Below are 23,428 nucleotides of genomic sequence, written 5' to 3' on the forward strand. Positions count from 1 at the left end.
TACCTTCTGGCAAAAAATGCAAAATTCCACATTTTTGTAGATAGGAGCTCGAAACTTCTACAGTAGGATTCTCTGATACGCTGAATCTGATGGTGTGATTTTCGTTAAGATTCTATGACTTTTAGGGAAACAAAGTCATTCTATGACTTTGTTTCCCCCTATTTTCTAAAATAACGCAAATTTTCTCAGGGTCGTAACTTTTGATGGGTAAGACTAAACTTGATGAAACTTATATATTTAAAACCAGTATTAAAATTTGATTCTTGTGATGTAGCTACTGGTATCAAAATTCCATTTTTTAGAGTTTTGGTTACTATTGAGCCGGGTCGCTCCTTACTACAGTTCGTTACCACGAACTGTTTGATGAAAGAGTTTATTTTGAAAATTCATTTAAAAATTCTGATTCTCCCCAAGAAACTTGGAATTTAACTAGGGATGAAATTTGAAAAAATAAAAAGTTATCATATCCTGAGGTATTAATTAATACAAATGGTGTAGAAGTTATAGGACCGCAGGATGTTGCTAATATGTTTAGTGATTATTTTTCTGGTGTTGGTCAATCAATTGTTTCAGCAGGAATAGATTTGTCCCCTCCCAGGTCGCATAAACAATATTTACCCCCCCCCCCCAAAGAATGTACGAGCATATTTCTGGCCCCTGTTAGTCTTGCAGAAATCCAAAAGATTATCAAAAATATAAAAAATGGTAATTTAGCGGGACATGATGAACTGTCAGTTGTCATTCAATCTCTGACCTGTTAAGACCTATTCATTCTCTTAAAAGGATTAATAACCAGTTTATGAACAAGCGTGAAAAAAGGATTATATTCTGAATCAATTAGAGACTAAATTTATTCTGTTGTAACAAAATATCAAACAGTTCGTGGTAACGAACTGCAGTAAGGAGCGACCCGGCTCAATAGTAAACGAAACTCTAAAAAACGGAATTTCAATGCTAAAATATATATCAAAAGAATCAGATTTTTATGCTGATTTTAAATATATAAGTTTCATCAAATTTAGTCTTTGTCATCAGAAGTTACGAGCCTGAGAAAATTTGCCTTATTTTCGAAAATAGGGGGTAACACCCCCTAAAAGTCATAGGATCTTAACGAAAATCGCACCATTTGATTCAGCGTATCAGAGAACCCTATAGAAAACATTTCAAGGTCCAATCTACAAAAATGTGGAATTTCGTATTTTTTGCCAGAAGACAAATCACGGGTGCGTGTTTATTTGTTTTTTTGTTTTTTTTTTTTTTCCCAGGGGTCATCGTATCGACCAAGTGGTCCTAGAATGTCGCAAGAGGACTCATTCTAACGGAAATGAAAAGTTCTAGTGCCCTTTTTACGTGACCAAAAATATTGGAGGGCACCTAGGCCCCCTCCCACGCTCATTTTTTTACGAAAGTCAACGGATCAAAATTTTGAGATAGCCATTTTGTTCCACATAGACTAAAACCATAATAACTATGTCTTTGGGGATGACGTACCCCCCACAGTCCCTGGGAGAGGGGCTGCAAGTTACAAACTTTGGCCAATGTTTACATACAGTAATGGTTACTGGGAAGTGTACCGACGTTATCAGGGGGATTTTTTTGGTTTGGGTGTGGGGTTCAGGGGAGGGGGCTATATGGGAGGTTCTTTTCTTGGAGGAATAGTTCATGGGGGAAGAGAAATTCAATCAAAAGGGCGCAGGACTTTCTAACATTACTATAAAAAAACAAACAATGAAAATATAAACATGAAAAAGTTTTTTCAATTGAAAGTAACGAGAAGCATCGAAACTTAAAACGAACAGAGATTATTACGCATATGAGGGGTTCTAAAAATACTTTAGCATAAAGAGCGAGGTATTTAGGAGGAGATAAATACTTCACTCTTTATGCTAAAATTTTTTTAAGTAATTTCAACTATTTATTCTACGGCCTTTCTGATTCAGGGGTCATTCTTAAAGAATTGGGACAAAACAAGATTTAGTGTGAAGAGCGAGGTATTAACGAGGGGACCAACCCCCTCATATATATAATCAAAAATATAAGAATATAAAAGTTTGTTACGTAAGTTAATTCTTAAGTTGTGTATTTTTTTACTAATAAAAACGTTCGTTAAAAATTAAAAGATCTAGTTGCCTTTTTAAGTAACCGAAAAATTGGAGGACAACTAGGCCTCCTTCCCCACCCCTTATTTCTCAAAATCGTCTGATCAAAACTAAGAGAAAGCCATTTAGCCAAAAAAAGAATTAAGATGCAAATTTTATTTTAATAATTTATGTAGGGAGAGCCAAAATCAGACATGCATTAATTCAAAAACTTTCAGAAATTAAATAAAAAAAACAAGTTTTTTGAAATGAAAGTAAGGAGCGACATTAAAACTTAAAACGAACAGAAATTACTCCTTATATGAAAGGGGTTTTTCCTCCTCGACGCCCCGCTCCTTGCGCTAAAGTTTGATTCTTTCTCGCAACTCTACTTTTTAAAACAATAAAAAACTTTAGCGTAAAGAGCGGGGCGTCGAGGAGGAAACACCCCTTTCATATAAAGAGTAATTTCTGTTCGTTTTAAGTTTTAATGTCGCTCCTTACTTTCATTTCAAAAAACTTGTTTTTTTTATTTAATTACCTGAATGAGTCCGACCGGCTAACAATAGCCTAACGCGCGTCCGTACCTGCCTTGATGTATTTTTTGTTCATTTATTAGCCAAGATTGATCGGAAAATTAAATAATGGAAGTGAATTTTCTATGACAAATTGAAAAAAAGGGAAAAGAAAAATTGAAGCTTTTATAATAGTAGTGCTGGACTGAGATTGATTAGAGCTGCTTGCCGTGGTTATGTTTAAAGCTTAGATAAAGCTTTTTAAGGTAGGCGATTTACAATTTTTTGTTCCCCTTCAACCACTTTTTGTTGCTGCATCTACTGTTAAGAATGGTTGGAAAAAGGAAGAAGGTCAAACGGGGAGAAGAAGCTATGGCGGTTATATCAGCATCGGATAATTCAATGTTGAATGACTCAAGCTCGCCCGATCCAAGAGGAGTAGAAAATATTTCACTGAGGTCGTTAGCTGACAATATTAGCACTATTTTGGCCACAATTCAGTCAAACACTGAAATTCTGAATTATCTGGATACGTTTGGTCCATTGAATCTCGATTATCACACCTTGAGACTTCTGTTACTACCTCCCAAAAGGAAGTCTCCGAATTAAAACCTAGAATAGCTACTGTTGAAAGTGAGTCAAAAATGTTAAAAAGTAATTTACCTCTATTAGCGGAAGAAAATATTCGTTTAACATCTGAGTCATCTTTATTGAAAGGGAGAACTATGAGAATAGTAAGCAGAGATACTGAAAAAAAATTCTTTTTCAGAATATCTTTTTGGAACTGTCGTGGTTGGAGGAGTGGGCAAGGTGCGATTGAAAATTTTTTATTTGAATCGGGCACGGATGTTCTTGGGGTTTGTGAAACATTTTTAGATGAAAACTCGGCAAATAGAATTAATATTAGCGATTTCCAATTCTTTCACGTAAGCAGAAATAAAAAAAGCAAGGTGGCTTAGCAATACTAGTTAAAAATTATATTCCGGCGCGACTGAGAGAATAATTTCTATATCTGAATACTGAGATGGTTTTTGAAAGCTGTATTGTTGAATGTTTTTCCCAAATAATGAAAAAATTTTAATTTCTGTAATTTATCGTCCTCCCTCATCTAGCATGGGAGACTTTATTGACAAATTTGAAAATATGTTAAGCGTGATATCAAATCTTCGAATGCCATTTTTTATCCTTGGGGACTTCAATATTTACTTAATGGGATGCCTCCCATCAAGCCAGCAAAGGACCGACATATCCTTTAGTTTTTAGAATGTAACCTTTCACATGGTATGAGCCCAGTATGTTTTATTCCGACACGAATTATTAATTCATCTTTTTCACTGATTGATAACATTTTTGCACCTTATCCATGTGAGGCTACATTCGTGGCTATGGAAGATACGTCTGATCATTGTATTGTAATGTCTGACTTCAGAGCGCAAAAGATAGCCAATAAAGAAAACCCTATGAAAAGGAGAAATTTTTCAAAAGTAAATATGAATGAACTGAAATCTAGTCTAAGCGATATAGATTAAAGTTACTAACGAGAATGATTCAAATACATCTTTGGATGTATTTTATCGAATTCTGAACGAAAAACTGAATCTTCATTGCCCATTTAGAGCTACATACCAGAAAAGAAACTCACCCAAAAAACCTTGGATAAGTTTATCGCTTTTAAAATCTATCAAGGAAAAAAATCGACTCTATAAGATAAAAATGAAATACCCCTCAGCTCATAATGTACAGCGATTCAAAAATTATAAAAAATTGCTGGTTAAAATTCTTAGAACAAGTGAACAAATTCAGTATGAAAATTCATTTAAAAAATCGGATTCACCTCGGACTACATGGAAATTCATCAAGGAAAAAATTGGAAATAATACTAAGACATCACATCCTGAAGTGATCATAAATGAAAGTTGTGTTGAATTGAAGGAGAAGGATGTTGTTGCAGATTATTTTTGTAATTACTTTTCCCATTTTAGTGCTACTGCTGATCTGAAATCCCCTGAATCTTTATTTGGTTCATATAAAGATTATCTACCGTCATCCGAAAATTCTAGTATGTTCCTGGCCCCTATTACTTTCGGTGAATTCCAGAAAGTAATTACGAAGTTAAAACGTGGGAATTCCCTAGGTCTAGATGGGCTCTCCACAAATATTCTGAAAGAACTTGCTTGTGTAATCCATGTTCCATTGCTTCATATTTTAAACGCATCTATATCATCAGGGATCTTTCCAGAAGTATGGAAATCTGCACGAGTTATTCCAATTTATAAGAAAGGTGATAAGACAGATGTAGGCAACTACCACCCAATAGCTATTCTTTCTCCAATATCTAAGGTTCTAGAAAAAATTATTCAAGAAAGAATTGTATCCTATTTTAATAACAGGAATTTATTTACTAAAAATCAGTTTGGATTCAGGTCGGTCATTCCACTGAACAAGCTATTGCTGCGCTAATCTTAGAGATTAATGATTCACTAAATGATGATAATTATGTGTCTGCTCTCTTCTATGATATAAAAAAGGCATTTGATACGCTAAACCATGAAATCTTGATGGACAAAATTAATAACACAGGTATTAGAGGTAAAGGCCTAGATCTAATAAAATCTTACCTGCATGATCGAAAAATTCAGGTAGAAATAAATGGACATCTATCAAGCCATATCGTTATCGATGATGTTGGAGTCCCCCAGGGATCAGTATTGGGGCCATTACTATTTTTGATCTATATAAATGACCTCCCAAGGTGTTTACCCCAAGATAATAGCTTAGCAGTAATTTTTGCAGATGATACGGCTGTGACATTAAAAGCTAAAACCCCATCTTTGTTGGTTGAGAAAATGGTGACAGCAATGAAATCTTTGAATAAATGGTTTGCGTGTAACTGCCTAGCTCAGAACTTTTCTAAAACTGAATTCATGATTTTCGGGTGGTCACAACGGGCGATAAATAAAATTACCATAGATAAGTTAATTGTAAATCAAAGTAGGATAAAAAGAGTACATTCATTTCGTTACCTTGGGGTTACTCTCGATGAGCTTTTATCTTTCCGTAAGCATTCTGATTATTTGAGATTGAAACTTGCCCATCACTTAGGTTGTCTTCACAGATTGAAACCGGTGTTTCCTTTCTCCATCCTTAAAGTTTTATACCATTCTCTAATTGAATCATATCTTAATTATTGCCCCATAGTTTATCTCAACACATTTATGGTCCATCTTCAACCTCTTCAGATAATTCAAAATAAGGCAATTAGAATTCTGGGTGCTTTTGTTCATCGCCCTGCGAGACTTAAAAATCTGTCAGAAACCCAAACTTTATATATTTTTCTCAAAATACTTAATCTCAAACAATTGAAGGACGTGCATACAGCAATGTGGTATTATGATATCCAATCCTCAGCAAATTATTTCCATGATTTGGGTATAATTGGGACTCGCACTTCTCCTGCCCACTGCTCCACTCCAAGAAGTATCGCCTTCCGCCAATCAAATCAGAAAGAGCTAGATTCTCAATCAGATACCAGATTCCTCATATTGCAAATAAACTTAACTTAGTAGAAATGTCCCGAAGTTTCACAAGTCCATTTTCTTTGAAAAAACATGTTTCAAAAATAATTCTTTACCTGGATGTCGGGATTGATTAATAATAGATTTTAGTATGTATTTTCCTGTGGTGTTCTTGCACTGGGGTGGCCTCCTCTATGATCTCCTACCTTGTATGTTTGTTTTTTTTTTCTCGTATGTTTTTTTTGTCTTAGTTTTTTCTCTCTCCTTTTGGAATTATTAGTATGACGAGATGTTGTGTTTTTTTTATGCATTTGTTCTGCCCAGCCTTACGAGCTCTGCTCTCTGTTGGGGCATAATATTGTTTTTGTATATTTTTAATTTGAATTAATAAAAAAAAATATTGATCAACAAATATGTTAAAGAGTATTGTCCGAGTTATTTTTGAACCACTTATCCACATTTTCAATTTGAGTATCAATTCAGGGATATTTCCTAGTAGATGGAAAATTTCCTGAGTAATTCCATTGTATAAACAAGATGAAAAATCTGATGTAAGTAATTATCGGCCAGTTGCAATTTTATCACCATTATGTAAAGTGTTAGAAAAAAATTTAAAAGAAAGGATTTCTAACTATTTGGATAAAATAAATTTCTTTACCAAATATCAATTTGGATTTAGGCCAAACCGTTCGACAGAACACGCAGTTGCAGCTTCTTTATTAGAAATAAATGATTGTTTAGATGCTGATTTCCATGTGGCTACTGTTTTGACACTTTAAATAATGGAATTCTTCTTGACAATATGATAAATTCCGGCATAAGAGGGAAAGGATTGCAAATTATTAAATCGTAACTGTGCGGACGCAAAATCACAGCAGATATCGGTGGAAAAATGACTAATTTAAAAAGTCTTATTGATATTGGTGTCCCCCAAGGCTCAGTATTAGATCCACTTTTATTTTTGATCTATATTAATGATCTTCCACAAGGTTTGCAAGGGAATATTAGCCATGCAATTTCATTTGTAGATGATACAGCTATTACAGTTAAAGCTAGGGATTCATTGACATTGATCGAAAATTTAACTATAGGTGTTTCTTCAATTAATCGATGGTTTGTTTCCAGTAATCTAGTACCAAATTTTACAAAAACTAAATACATGGTTTTTGGTAGTTAAAAACGTGCTACTCGGAAGATGTCTTGTCAAGAGCTTCAGGTTGGTGATCAGAAGTTTGTAGGGTCCAATCATATCGTCATTTAGGAGTTGTTCTTGTTATTTCATAATCATATTGAGTATTTAAGATTAAAACTTGCTCAAAATATTGGATGGATGTATCGTGTGAAGAATATTTTTCCATTTACCATATTAAAAATGATTTGCCAATCTCTAATTGCTTCTTATTTGAATTACTGTTCAGTTGTTTATCTTAATACCTTTTGGAAGCATATAAAACCCTTACAGGTAGTAGAAAATAGGGCAACAAGAATACTTGGAAATTTTTACATCGAACTTCAAAACTTGAAATTGTTTCGGGAACGAAAACTTCTTTCTTTTTCTTAAATTAGTTAGATTTAAAAGATATACGATTATTGAATATTTCCCTATGGCATTTTCAAATCCAAATTTCTAAAAATTATTTCCGTGATAAATCTTCGTTAATTTTAATTTCTCGTTCGTATTGTCAAAGGTCTGGGATGTACGACTTTCTTTTGTAAGTTCTGAAAGGTCAATGTTTTCGATTAGGTACCAAATACCCTTCATTGCAAACAATTATAAGCTGAATTAAAATTGCAAACAATTAAAAGCAAATATTAAAGATTCTTTGCTAATGTTTGATTATTCACCATTGATGATGGAAAATTCAATTAGTTGATCTTCTTCTTTATGTGTTTTGTTTTTGTGTCCCTGTGTTTGGAATGGCTTCCACGCCCCTCCTACCCGCTATTTAGTTATTCACTTATCCTTGTTGTTTCTCTTTTGTGTGTGTTTTTTTTTCTATTTTGTTTGTTTTTTGCCGTGTTCAATTTTGGAATTATTAGTATGATGAGATGTTGATGTTTTTTCTATGTTTTTGCACTGTCCAAGCCTTACGAGCTCTGCTCTTTGTTGGGACGTAATATTGTTTTTTGTGTTTTTTTAGTTGAATAAAGAAAAAGTTAAAAAAAAAACAAACCATATAACAATAATGGGAAAGATCTGGTCAGTGCACTCTCTCCCTCTTTGAAATCTTTACTGTTTTTGACGTTTCTTTTCACCGCTTGCTCCCTCAAATTTTTTGAACAAAATCATCGCGGATACTTCGGTAGCCATATCTATGAGTTATATAACAGCAATATTTAAGCAAGTGCACACTATTACATATTTAGATACTTATTTGTGTGTGATTTATTTAAAGTTTTCCACGAATCTTCTGCTATTGGCTGAAATTTGGGGGACTTTATTGAGAAAATTAAGTAAATTTCAACTTTTTTCTGACAGCAACAAAGCCAACAAAGTAATGCGAGGAAAACGGCTTATTAATTTTGTGGACAGCTTTATCAAACAGTTCGTGGTAACGAACTGTAGTAAGGAGCGACCCGGCTCAATAGTAACCAAAACTCTAAAAAATGGAATTTTGATACCAATAGCTACATCAAAAGAATCGCATTTTAATGCAGGTTTTAAATATATAAGTTTCATCAAGTTTAGTCTTACCCATCAAAAGTTACGAGCCTGAATTTGCGTAATTTTAGAAAATAGGGGGAAACACTCCCTAAAAGTCATGGAATCTTAACGAAAATCACACCAACAGATTCAGCGTATCAGAGAATCCTACTGTAGAAGTTTCGAGCTCCTATCTACAAAAATGTGGAATTTTGCATTTTTTGCCACAAGGCAGATCACGGATGCGTGTTTATTTGTTTTTTTTTCCCCAGGGGTGATCGTATCGACCCAGTTGTCCTAGAATGTTGCAAGAGGGCTCATTCTAACGGAAATGAAAAGTTCTAGTGCTCTTTTTAAGTGACCAAAAAAATGGGAGGGCACCTAGGCCCCCACCCACGCTAATTATTTTCCCAAAGTCAACGGATCAAAATTCTGAGACAGCCATTTTATTCAGTGTAGTCGAAAAACCTTATAACTATGTCTTTGGGGACGAATTACTCCCCCACAGTCCCCGTGGGAGGGGCAACAAGTTACAAACTTTGACCTGTGCTTACATATAGTAATGGTTATTGGGAAGTATACAGGCGTTTTCAGGAGGATTTTTTTGGTTGGGGGGAGGGGTTGAGAAGAGAGGGATATGCTGGGGGAACTTTCCATCGAGAATTTGTCATGGGAGAAGAAAATTTCCATGAAGGGAGAGCAGGATTTACTAGCATTATTTAAAAAAAAAAATTAAAAAATAAATGTGAAAAAGCTTTTTCAGCTGGAAGTAAGAAACAGCAATAAAACTTAAAACAAACATAAATTATTACCCATATGAGGGGCTCACCTCCTTCTAATACCTCGCTCTTTACGCTAAAGTATTTTTAGTAATTTCAACTATTTATTCTACGGCTTTTGTGATTCAGGGGTCATTCTTAATGAATTGGGATAAAATTTAAGCTTTAGTGTAAAGAGCGAGGTACTGACGATGGGGCGAATCCCCTCATATATGTAATAAAAACATGAGAATACAAAAGTTCTTTACGTAAGCTAATTTATAAGTTACGTAAATCTTTTACCAATAAAAATATTCGTAAAAAATTAAAAGTTCTAGTTGCTTTTTTAATTAACCAAAAAATCGGAGGGCAACTAGGCTTCGTCCCCCGCTCTTTTTTTCTCAAAATCATTCGATCAAAATTACGAGAAAGCTATTTAGCAAAAAAAAATATGCAAATTTCGTTTTGATTATTCCTCTGCGGAGAGCCAAAATCAAAACATGCATTGATTCAAAAACGTTCAGAAATTAAATAAAAAAAAAAACAAGTTTTTTTAACTGGAAGTAAGGAGCGACATTAAAACTTAAAACGCACAGAAATTACTTCGTATATGAAAGAGGCTGCTACCTCATTAACGCCCCGCTCTTTACGCTAAAATTTTTTACTGTTTTAAAAAGAAGAATTGAGAGAAAGAGTCAAACTTTAGCGTAAAGAACGGGGCGTTGATGAGGTAGCAGCCTCTTTCATATACGAAGTAATTTCTGTGCGTTTTAAGTTTTAATGTCGCTCCTTACTTCCAGTTAAAAAAAACTTGTTTTTTTTATTTTTAACTTAAATAACGCCGTGGGAGCCCTGCATTATGAGACAAAGCCTGTAGCTTCGTATTTACCCCGTTTGGCATACATACACAATAAACTTCATGATATGATAAAGATGCGCTTATTCCTTTACTTACTCCCCCACTATTTGCATGAGCATAAGATTTCACACGCTGTTAAAATTATAATGGAAGCTAGCAATCTCACCTTGCGTACAGTTTCCTAATAGCACTGGTTGTTTTTCATACGCGACTGACTGACCGTATCTCAAACAGTAAGTTTTATGGAAAATGTGTTTCAATCCCTAATTTCTAGGGGTATGAGAGAAAGGATAAGATAGCTAGGACAAGTTCTACAAATGAAGGATGACATACTGCCAAAGATTGACATTTCGGCCACTAGTCTAGGGCCAAACAAAAAGCAGGTCGTACCCAAATGGAGTGAGAGGTTGTCGTAAGGAAAGATATAAGAGAAATAGAAACTTTTTGGGAGAGTTTGAAAGGGTTTGTGATTGGGATTGAGACCAAGTTTTCGTAACGGTGTTGGCCTTAGGCGGCCGGGTGCTGCAGCGAGTTAGCAAAAGAGGAAGTCCTCATTAAAACAAAAAAATTAATGAAAATGCATAAAAAAGAAGATATTGATTGTTCAATTCAAAGCAAAAACATTAGAAAAAATTAGTAAAATAATAAAAAAAAAATCCTAGTTCCATTTTGTATTACTCTCTTTTAAACATAAAGTATCTGTTTATACCTTATTTCAATGACCAGAAAAAGTCATGAAACTGCTTGATCTGACTTCTATCTAAGATCCCCATAAAAATAACAAAGCATCTTCTTCTTCAATAATTTCCCTAGAAGAGAAGCTGTAGAGTGGCATTTACACACGTGCCATGCCCTCACGAAGAATTTTTGTATACTCTTTAAAGGTTATTATTTTAGTTTTGTCAAAACATAACTTTAACATATTTTTCATTAGTAGAAATTCCTTTTGTTTTTATACACTTATCTTAACACTAACTACACTTAGATACACTTATTTAAATAGCCCATATAAAAGAATACTTTCAGAGTTGTGCCTTACTAAGAAAAATCTGAAAGCTTGAACTGATTACCTTCGTCAAGAAACTTACAAGCAGAAAACCTATCAAAAGCCTAATCACACAATCAGACATTATATAAAAGAAATTGATAGATGGCTTTCTTAGAGCTTCCTTCAGAAGAACAAATTTTCTCAGAGTTTGAAAATATAAATATCAAGGGTAGGTTCACATGGTTAGCATTCCTAGTGGTGGGGCTCTAGAAAAAACTATAGATAATTAGTCCTCTTTCCTATTTAAAATCTTGCCTGTATCTCTGCTAAAATATAACCTTTGTACTGACACCGGTAAGAAGGGAAATGCTTCCCCTTCCTTACTGGGAACCAGAAACAATAATTCTTTTTTATAAAAACAGAAGAATGAGAAATACTCCCATTTCAATCTTGGCAAAAAGAAAGCTCCTAGTGGCACTTGCTCCCCCTTCTCCGGCCCTTGTCTAAGTTTCTGGGTCACACCAATACGCTTTTTATGGCGAGAAAGGGACACCATAAAGGTATAGCTTCTAAAAAACTATCGGCCACGTTCTCAAAGGAAAAAGATTTAATAGATGGCGTCTGGTAAAGTTTTTAGAAACAGAAAAATGAACCATGATATGTTTACTCGATGTGCACATTTTATTAAAGAATACCTTGTAACTTGAATCTGGAAAGGCTGTTGCCTATTACACAAAAAGCTACTGAAATTATATTCAACTGCCCGATTGAACGGTTATCCTGAGTTAAATTAGGGAGTTAGAATTGTTGTGAATGTGACAGCAAATTTAAGCTGGTTAAAAACCCTCCCAACAAAAATTTTTAGCTAATGTTGCTACAAGCAATTGCCTTCCCACGAGCCAAGAAAAAATTTCACTAATATTGTTGGCAAATGTCTCAACATTTGCCAAATTTTTTGTTCAGTTTGTGTTTGCAAATACCGAACATTGTCAACTATAATTTATAGTTAACAATTGGACGTCGTAAGGGGGGGGGAGAAAAAATTAATTAAGTATGTTTAATAAATTAAAACTCTGCATATTTTAATACATGTCTCCGTGTTAAGATGCCATGTGCTCTACAGACCTCAGTATTATCTACCAAAGGCTACAAGCTAGGCCCAACGTAAGGTGATTAAGACATAGGCATTACATGTATTTGCTTAACACAAGGTTGAACAACATAATATGTCATAGTTTTAAAATACTAAATAAACAAATTTTTAAAAACGGTACAGATTGCCTGCTGCTCATTTTGGAATTACCAGTATTTATCTAGAAAAACTTTGTTCTGTCTGATATCCCCGAGAACACAAAAGATCAGCTAGATTGTTTGAGCCTTGTGCATAGGTCAGAATTACAACCAAAAAAAGGGCAGATCTTATGACTGATCTCCAGCGTATAGATTTAACGCTTACTTATAAGATACTTTAGCAGATTGCAAAATAGATTGCAAAATGACTTTAAGATGCAGATTGAATTTTTTTCTTAGCGTTTGGTTATCAATTTCAAGGAGGGAGTTTGCACTTGATTTTACTTATTTTTTTCTTGAATGTTACCTTCAAAATCCTGACAAGCTGGAAAAAACCTGACTGCTTCTTACAATATGTCAATTTAGGGTATGAATATCTGCTTTAAATTTAATGTTGATAGACTAAAGCAACTAGAGTCGAACTTTCTTGACTTATCGAATTTGAATAAGTAGTCAGTGCAATAAGGTGCATGATGTAAATGGGCATTTGTATTTGAGTGGAAATTCCCAAGAAGCCCAGTATATAAAAGCCAGTGTTATTCCTCTTGCAAAATTACCTAATACGCTAACAATCACAAGTTACAATGTTCGGGGACTAGAAGCAACGGAGAATCTGTGTATAAAGCTAATTGAGTCAGATTTTTTCTTTCGACATAATAGGTCCGACAGAAACTTTTATAAGGGGCAGATATATTACTTGCAGTCGTGTGTACATCTCCGAGTTCCTAGTTACAGAGTCATTAGCCTATATCGAGAATCCATATAATAAATTGGGATCTTTTAGTGTGCCATCTGTTGTAGTTGGAGATTTTGACTTTAGCTTACTAAAATTAAGTGATGATGGAAATTTACAATTTTTGACTGCTATATCATGGGTTGATTTTTTACTATCCCAACCCGTGTAACTCTGCTGAGTGCTATGTTAATCGACAGTTTATTTTTACCGTAGAAATGTTATGAGCGAGTAAAATTTGCAGGAATGCTTATCTCGGATCAAACAATTTTTTTTTTATTATTATGTAAGTCTACACGAGCAAAAATTTTATACCGATCGCAATTTAATGGCAACCAGCAACAGCCTCGAGGAAATACTAGAAATCTTTTTCATTTTTCTATTAGAAATTGTAAAAAAATGAAAACTTTTTTTTTCAAAGATACAGTGGAAAGAGGTATATAAAATGGATGATGTAACAGGTATATATTCATTATTTTTGGATAAATAATTCAAGGCTCCAATAAAGACATCGAGGAGTTTTAAACTTTCCATCTCCAGATTCAATGTCAGTTCGATTCGGTCCTGAATAAGAATATTCTTTTTGTCACTGGTGACATTAATATTGTTGACATCAATTACTGTGGCAAAGACCACGCAAACCTCGAAGATGTTAGGGTTTATTTGGTGACGGGCAACTAAACAAAAGAGCGGTACACCTAATAGAATTCTGACGAGACAATGAATTATTCATCATAAACACACTCTTCTAGCACAGACCCTGAAATAAAACTACCTGGAACTCCCCTGATAGAAGAACTCAAAATCCCATAGACTAACATCTCATTGTCATCAACACTATCACGTAAACTGGCTCTGTATTTGACAGCATGGGCGTACGGAGGGAGGGGGCAGAGGGGTTGTTGCACCCCCTAGAACTTTGAATTTATGCTAGATATGGCTTAAAAAGTAGATGGTAGAAAGCAGTTGAAAAAAGCAGTTTAAAAAAAAGGAGTTGAAAAAAGGTAGATGGCCAAAAAAAAGGAGTTGATAAAAGATAGATGACTGAAAAAGCTAGAAAAAAACAGAAATGTCCAATTATCAGTTTCGATATCGATATCGTACCGCGACACCTGCAAAATTTGTTTTTACTGTAGCACCGAAAATCACTGCATAGCTCAGAAAATTGGGCAATTCCAACACTTTAAGAACTAACCATTGTGGCAACCCTTTACACATTACTGCCTCGTGTCATATCAAATAAACTTAGTGAAAGAAGCAGCCTAAGTGCTTAACATGTTTGAGAATGTTTTCTAATTAATAGATATCCGAAATTTTTTTCAGAAGGGTTAGTACAGCTGCCTCCCCTCTAGATAAGAAGCTACTTACGCCCGTGTTTGACAGTGACCACTCCCATGTCATGTCGAACTTCAGAATAAGACTAAAAATAGCTTAAAAACTGTCTAGAAAACTCCCCAAATTTCGAACAGATCTTTCAATGATCAAGTAATCCGAAAATCATGCATAGCCACCATATCCTACAAGACCATGTAACCAACTCTGCATAAGAGTAACACTGACAACCTGGTGACTAGCAGAAGTCAAGTTGTCCGCAATGTCACTCTCTCCACGCTTGGTGCCCAGAAAGACAACCAGAAGCCCAGGATAACAGACGATATCATTCTGCTCTGGTATGAAAAGACAAGCATGACGGAGAAAGCAGAAACTGATACAAGCAACTCAAAAAGGGCTGTAGAGAAAGCAGTACACCGTGCTCACCATACCTTTGTTAAGGACAGTTTGAGCAGTGTGAAACGGCTTTCAAGAAATGTGACTCACACTTCCTGCACAGATGAGTAACAGGACTAGATCGAATGAAGAACCTATGGGCTTTCTCTTTCATTGAAAAATATGGCGATCAGATACAATCCGCAGATAGAATCCAATCTAGATTAAATGAACACTCTGAGAATAAACTAAATTTGACCATAAACCCTGAACCAACTGTGCAATCCAGTCTTCGCGTAAACGTTACGGACCCAGGCCCCCTTGTCTCCCCTCAAGAGGGGTCCATATCCGTATAGCCAAAGGGCATGGGCTGTATAATATTATTTTTAATCATTTGGGGGGGGGAGGCAACTGCCCCCCTTGCCCCCCAAGTAACTCCCCTGTTTAAGTGTTTAGCTTTTCATTCAATATCTATGCATATTTGCCCTTAGAATATCCTAATTTATTTGAACTATCTTTCGTAGTACTCAGAACCTCAAAGCTGTTTTCCATTTATGATGTTTCAGAATAAATCAAACAGTTCGTGGTAAAGAACTGTAGTAAGGAGCGACCCGGCTCAATAGTAACCAAAACTCTAAAAAGTGCAATTTTAATATCAATAGCTACATAAAAAGAATCGCATTTTAATGCTGATTTTATATATATATATATATATATATAAGTTTAATCAAGTTTAGTCTTACCCATCAAAAGTTACGAGCCTGAAAAATTTGCCTTATTTTAGAAAACAGGGGAGAACAACCCCTAAAAGTTATAGAATCTTAACGAAAATCACACCATGAGATTCAGCGTATTAGAAAACCCTTTTGTAGAAGTTTCAAGCTCCTATCTACAAAAATGTGGAATTTTGTATTTTTTGCCAGAAGGCAGATCACGGATGCGTGTTTATTTGTTTGTTTGTCTTTTTTGTTTTTTTCCCCAGGGGTGATCGTATCGACCCAGTGGTCCTAGAATCTTGCGAGAGGGATAATTCTAATGAAATGAAAAGTTCTAGTGCCCTTTTTAAGTGACCAAAAAATTGGAGGGCTTCTAGGCCCCCTCCCACGCTAATTCTTTTTCCAAAGTCACCAGATCAAAATTCTGATATAGCCATTTTATTCGGCGTAGTAAAAAAACCTTGTAACTATGTCTTTGGGGACGACTTACTCCCCCACAGTCCCCGTGGGAGGGGCCACAAGTTACAAACTTTGACAAGTGCTTACATATAATGGTTATTTGGAAGTGTACAGACGTTTTCAGAGGGATTTTTTAGGCTCTGGGGGGGGGAAGGGTTGATAAGAGGAGAATATGTTGGGGGAAATTTCATAGGAGGAATTTGTCATGGGGGAAGAAAATTTTCATAAAGGGAGCGCAGGATTTTCTAGCATTATTTAAAAAAAAAACAATGAAAAATAAATATGAAAAAGTTTTTTTTCAAATGAAAGTAAGGAGAAGCATTAAAACTTAAAACGAACAGAAATTATTACGCAGATGATGGCCTCACCTCCTCCTAGTACCTCGTTCTTTACGCTAAAGTATTTTTAGTAATTTCAACTATTTATTCTATGGCTTTTGCGATTCAGGGGTCATTCTTAAGAAATTGAGACAAAATTTAAGCTTTAGTGTAAATTTAACCCCAAAATTTAACCCCTTCATATATGTAATAAAAACATGATAATACAGAAGTTCGTTGCGTAAGCTAATTTGTAAGTTACGTATATCTTTTACTAATAAAAACATTCGGAAAAAATTAAAGTTCTAGTTGCCTTTATAAGTAACCAAAAATTTGGAGGGCAACGAGGCCTCCTCCCCCGCTTCTTTTTTTCTCAAAATCATTCGATCAAAACTATGAGAAAGTCATTAAGCAAAAAATAAAATAAATATGCAAATTTCGTTTTAATTATTCATCGGCGTAAAGCCAAAACCAAAACATGCATTGATTCAAAAACTTTCAGAAATTAAATAAAAAAAAAACAAGTTTTTTTAACGGAAAGTAAGTAGCGACATTAAAACTTAAAACGAACAGAAATTACTTCGTATATGAAAGGGGATGCTTCCTCATCAACGCCCCACTCTTTACGCTAAAGTTTTTTACTGTTTTAAAAAGTAGAGTTAAGAGAAAGAGTCAAATTTTAGCGTAAAGAGTGGGGCGTTGATGAGGAAGCATCCCCTCCATATACGAAGTAATTTCTGTTCGTTTTAAGTTTTAATGTCGCTCCTTACTTTCTGTTATAAAAAATTGTTTTTTTTTATTTAATAAATAAATAAAAGATCAATAATATGTTGCATTTAGTGATAGTAATTTTGGGGGAGAGGCTCCTCCCATCCCCTAGGTTTTCAAAATATCTATTTTTTTCATCTTCATTAAGAAACTAAAAAAAAAAATCCTTGCTCCCTCCAATATTTTTGTAAAATGGATCTCTTGGTTTCATTCTCACTTTTCCCCCGAGGCTTTGAGTTGGAAAATTTTGGTTTATTTTCATTCCTGAGCAAGTTAATTCAAAAATTCACTGAAAGTTTGTTCCGCCCAAATATTTATCTGAACTTTGGTTAGAAATAAAATTCGAAGTGGAAACAAATGATAACAGAAGATGTCTCACATTTCTGTGTATTGAATAACTACCTTTTGCTAAATGAAGTTACTTCTTGCACTTAGTTTAAGATTTACTTTTAATATAAGACAGGGGTAGACAGGCTATGACCCGTTAGCTCCCGATGGAGCCATTTGCTAGTTTCAAGTGACCTATTTCAGTTCCACACAAAATTTAACAACAATAATTTTTATTGCTGCATAAGCCTCTTTGAGAAGAAAACACAAAATGAAAAATTCATTACTAATTAATTAAAACTTTATAAACCAAAACATCACAAAAATTACAAAATCTATTTTTGCCCTCCGTCGATAGCCTAAACAATCATCCCAAACCTTTGGCATTCACAAAAACCAATCATTCACTACAGGCCTATTCACTAGTCAACTGTCATCAAATCTATGCTCTCCATACATTTCCTTTCGAAAATCGCTTAATTTTTTACATTCACTTATCATATGATTATCACACTTCTCACACTCACAGACTCACAGACTTATCACACTCTCATCTTTATCTCCACACATAGGGCAAAATTAAGGACCATCCTTCCCCTGTCTTCTCCCTAAATATTTTTTTCTTCCCCTAATCGGTAAACTATTCGCCCCCAGCTCAATAGCATAATTAAACGGCTCTATTCCTAAAGTCACCTAAAAAAATTCCGCTTTGCCCCATGTCTCCCTTACGACCGTCTAGAGGTGTAGAAATCCAGAAAAGCTTCTTTCATGCTGTCAAACCTGCACCTCTTGATCTTGTAGAATATTTTCTATTATCTTCGACATCTCATTATGAACCATTATTTCATATTTCTTTTGTCTTAATTGACTCAATTCAACTGTTGACTTGGAACCAATGAAAAGATAATAATTGGCGAAATATACAGATCTCCAAGCGGATCAATGAAACAATTTATGGAAATATTAGAGATTGTTCTTGGGAAAGTATTGTCTGAAAAGGCAGAAATAATTTTAATGGGTGATTTTAACGCTGACATGATGGATATGTCATCGAGTCAGGCTTGTGATATACTGGCACTAGTAATCTCGTCTGGGTTAACTCCCTGTATAAATATCCCTACACGAATTTCAAACCAATCTGCAACCTTAATTGACGATGTGTTCTCATCTATACATTCTGTAAAAAATGAAGTGCTACTATCAGATACATCGGATCAGTTTCCAGTAGGAGTTTTACTTCCACTCCCCCGGTCTGCCCGCCGAATAGTCCCTGATAATAAACCAAGATTCCGATATACACCAGCAAACATCGAAAAGTTCAAAGATGATTTATTCACTACGTCATTGGAGTTTACAATACCTGAGAGGGTGAGCTTAGAAAATTATAATAAGGCTTTTGATTTTTTTTTATGAAACAGTAAAGAAGAAATTTATCCACCATTGCCGAACACCCCAACCAAGTCTTTCTAAGAGATCAACACCCATAGCCCCATGGACTACAGCTGGAATACTAAAGTCAATAAAGAGAAAACAGAACCTTTGGAAAGAGTATAGGAACAGACCAAGTGATGCTAAATTAGAGACTTTTAAACTATACCGGAAGATGCTTAAAACTCTGATTCGAAAAGCTAAAATTACATATTTTTCCCGAAGGTTTGCGGATTGCGGCAAAAATATTAAGAAAACTTGGGATGTAATTAAGGAAGTTACGCAACCATCGGCAAGACCTAGAAAGCTCCCTAAATCACTTAGTGTTCAGAATCAGCTTTTCTTGGATGAAGACCAAGTACGACATCAGATGACTAAATTTTTTGCTGAGGTTGGGAACACAACGGCGTTAGGTGTGGTTCCTTCTTCAAGTTCTAGAACTTGGAAGCAGTTCCTCGGTCCTTCCTGTGTAAAGTCAATGGTTCTTGAGTCAGTTACGGAGCAGGAACTGATAACAATAATTTCGTCATTGAAAAATTCTTCATCTGGATTCGACCAAATTCCGGCCAAATTAATCAAACAGATTCTTCCCTCAATTATTACACCACTGTGCCACTTAGTTAACCAGTCATTCAAGCTCGGAATATTCCCTCAGCGTCTCAAGTTGGCACGAGTGATAGCACTATTTAAAGGAGGTGACCGGGAGGACCCGGAGAACTATAGGCCTATATCTCTTCTGTCTGTCTTTTCTAAAATATTTAAAAAGGCTATGCTAAAGCGTTTGCTGAGTTTCCTAGACGCGAAGAAGTTTTTTCATCGGCACCAATTTGGTTTTCGGGAGAAGTGCTCAACAGAACACGCATGTAATATGCTTTTTCATTTTGTACGACAGTCTTTAGACTTCGGCCTTATCCCTGCGGCAATATTCCTTGATGTGAAGAAAGCTTTTGACAGCCTCACACACGAGATACTTATTGGTAAGTTGTCGCATCAAGGCGTTCGTGGAGAAGCTCTGTCCTGGTTTTCTTCATTCCTAACTGGCCGATCCATTGCAGTTGAAGCTTCTGATGAGCATATTCCAGTTGAATATGGAGTGCCACAAGGCTCAGTTCTTGGGCCATCCCTTTTCCTCATATATGTCAACGACCTCTATCGACTATTTAGCAACCCACGATCTGATTTCTGTTGTCATTTGTGCCAGAAAGGAGATGCTGTGGTTGAAGCCTTGGATACGCCTGGTCAACATGAAGAACTCTTTGCATTCGCCGACGACACCACCCTGGGGGCTGCAGCACCTGATGAATCATCTCTTATCCTCAAGCTACAATTGATGGCAGAAAATATATATCGTTGGTTTGATGCAAATTTGTTAGCTTTGAATGTAAAAAAATCGTTTCTTCTTATATTCTCCCGCATAGGCAAAAGCTGCCCTACAGTGACAGAGCTTAAAACATCTAAGGGATCCATATCCCGCCCAGCTGACCGGTTTATTCGATTCCTTGGTATACTTCTGGATGAAAATCTATCTTTCAAACGGCATACTGAGTCAATGAGATTAAAGGTTTCTCGAGGCCTTGGAATTATTCGAAAGCTGAAGCGAGTCTTTCCTTTCTCTATCCTTCGTCTATTATATTTCTCTCTTATTTACCCTTATTTATGCTACTGCTCGTCAGTGTGGATGTCAACATTTCCATCTGTACTTACACCTGTACATAATCTCCAACTGAAAGCAGCAAAAGTTCTTCAGTCTACCACCCATATTTCTGTTGAACTTCTGAAGATTAAAGATATTCATACATTACACCTCTCTTTCATTGCGTTTCAGTATTTCCGTGGAGACCTTCCATCAAGTTTTTCCGGGCTTTTTGAAATTGTTCGAAATGTCAGTCCTTATGAAACTAGAAACAAGGATGATGTGCTAGTGCCATCCACCCCTGCAGTGCGCTCGGACTTTGGTCTGATAGTTGCTGTCGCACGTGCCTGGAATTCCATTCCTGTTGGGATTCGACGGTCCTGTACCATAGGATCCTTCAAGAAACGGTTGAAGAATTTTTTAATAAAAAAAAAAAAATTAAATTATAATATTGATCAGTTATTTATATTGTTTAGTTATCAAGATTTAATTTATTTATTTAATTATTTAGATTGAATTTATTTATTTAGATTTGGGTGGTGTGAGTGTTGGATCCTCGATGTATATATATTTTTTTATTTTTATTTATTTTTTGTAAGTAGGTGGTGCGGAGACCGGTTGTACTCGGGTGAGGATGGGTGAGTAGACTCTAAATATATTTTAAGTGTGAATGTAATTAATAGTTATTTATGTTTTGTTTTGTTGTTTTTTTCCCAAATAACGGGCCATTGAGCCCTTTGGGATATTTTTTGTTTATAAATGGATGGATATTGGTAATAAAAGGAACTTGAACCATTCCAATCTTGGGTAACCACGTGGTCGTTTCCATCCAGCGGCTACGGAGTCGAAATTGGAGGTGATGAGACAGTGAGCTTCATCTGGTATTTGGAGGATATGATCGTACTATCTCAGCGGACATTGCACTACTTACAGGAATTAACTAGCGCCATTGAATTCTACGTAGGGGAATTGTAAATTTCTTCCACTCCATAATCTTGCAAGATCATCCTCACCTGGTACGGCCATAAAATCGCAGACGCATTTCTAAGAGCTTCTAAATAAGATGATTTAGATGGCCTCATTCTTGGCACTTCAAAATTTGTACCCTGAACATAATTATTTTTACTACACTACAGCTTCGTAGCAAAAGAATTCACAAATATTCTGTAACTACTAAGCTTTTATCTACACCTAGCCAATCCTTATAGTTCTTATTTACTTACTTGGGCATATCAAAAACACTCAAAACATTTGCCAGACAGAACGAATGATTTGTAGAATATTTATTTGAAAATAGAGTTTTTACAGCGCAGTTTTGAATTACCTGGATTTTACATGAATTATAATTAAACGAGTAAGATCAAAGAGCAAATTCATACTCCAGGCATAAAGGAACAAAAGTATAAAGTTTATTGAGATTCATGAGGAACAGAATGCTTTAGTCAATTTAGAATGGCCGTCCCTTAGGAAATTTTATTGAAAAGTACATTCATCATGATCCACACATTTATTTCGTCATAAATAATTCCCAAATGCTTGAAATTAGTTACCCTTTCAATCACCACATTACCAAATGAGAATATTTTTTTTTGTTTCAAAATTTTGGATTTTGAAAACAATTGAGCTAAAGTTGTCTCAATAATAACAAACAAATCATTTACCGTATATGGTTTTAACAACATAACTGTGTCGTTAGCATACATGGTTAGCATGTAATTAGTAACGAATTCTTTTTTTCCGAAACATATATCAAGAAAAGTATTGCCCCTAGGATCAAACCTTGGGGAATCCTATTATCGATTCTTCTTTCTGATAATGTCGACGATCTCATAACTACAATCTGCATTCTATCTTCCAAATACAATTTATATATTTTACCCTCCAAACCAGGAAGTGCATTTTAACCAGTTTTGAAATTAATACCTCATTATTAACAGCGTCAAACGCTTTTGAAATATCCTCACATTACCAAATTTAATATATACAATTATATATTACTGTGTAGTCCTTTTCGAAAACCATTTTCATTCATAAATTCTATCATTTTTTTATGCATAACCTTTTAAATTATCTTCAAAAATACCGATAAAATTGAATTGAGCCTATAGTTAGCAATTTGCTATTTATGTCTATCCTTGTGTAACGGTAATGTAGCATAAAAGCGAGATTATCATTATGATGAGAATATTGTAGAGCCAAATATATGATCAGAAGCCTTTATTTTCCTCTTCACTACAAAGAAGTTAGCACTTCAATTAGAGGCAATATTGAGAGAACATACCTATGTACACAGACTACAAGAAGCTTAAATTGCATTTGTGAAATATTTTGAATTTTTATATTGGATAAAGAAATCTAAAGAGTGAAGGCAATTATTGTACATACACATTTTGCTGAGAAATAAAATTTAAAAACATTATTAAAACACAGGAAAATAATTAGAACACCACACACGAAAAAGCAAAACGTGTAAAAAGCTTATAAAGGACATAATACAAGCAAAAAGGCGGGAACCCTAGCAAATTTATGAAATTTAAGAATTTATGAAATGTGGGAACCCTAGCAACCAATTACAGCCAGGGGTTGCTATTAAAGGATGTTTTATTTACGCTTAATTTACGTTTTACAAAGTTCCTATAATCAGAAATAAAGAATTGTGCATTTTTAATAGAACCAAGCACATGTGTGCTGTG

The sequence above is a fragment of the Artemia franciscana genome, chromosome 7 (genome assembly GCF_032884065.1).
Source record: "Artemia franciscana chromosome 7, ASM3288406v1, whole genome shotgun sequence".
NCBI lineage: Eukaryota > Metazoa > Arthropoda > Branchiopoda > Anostraca > Artemiidae > Artemia > Artemia franciscana.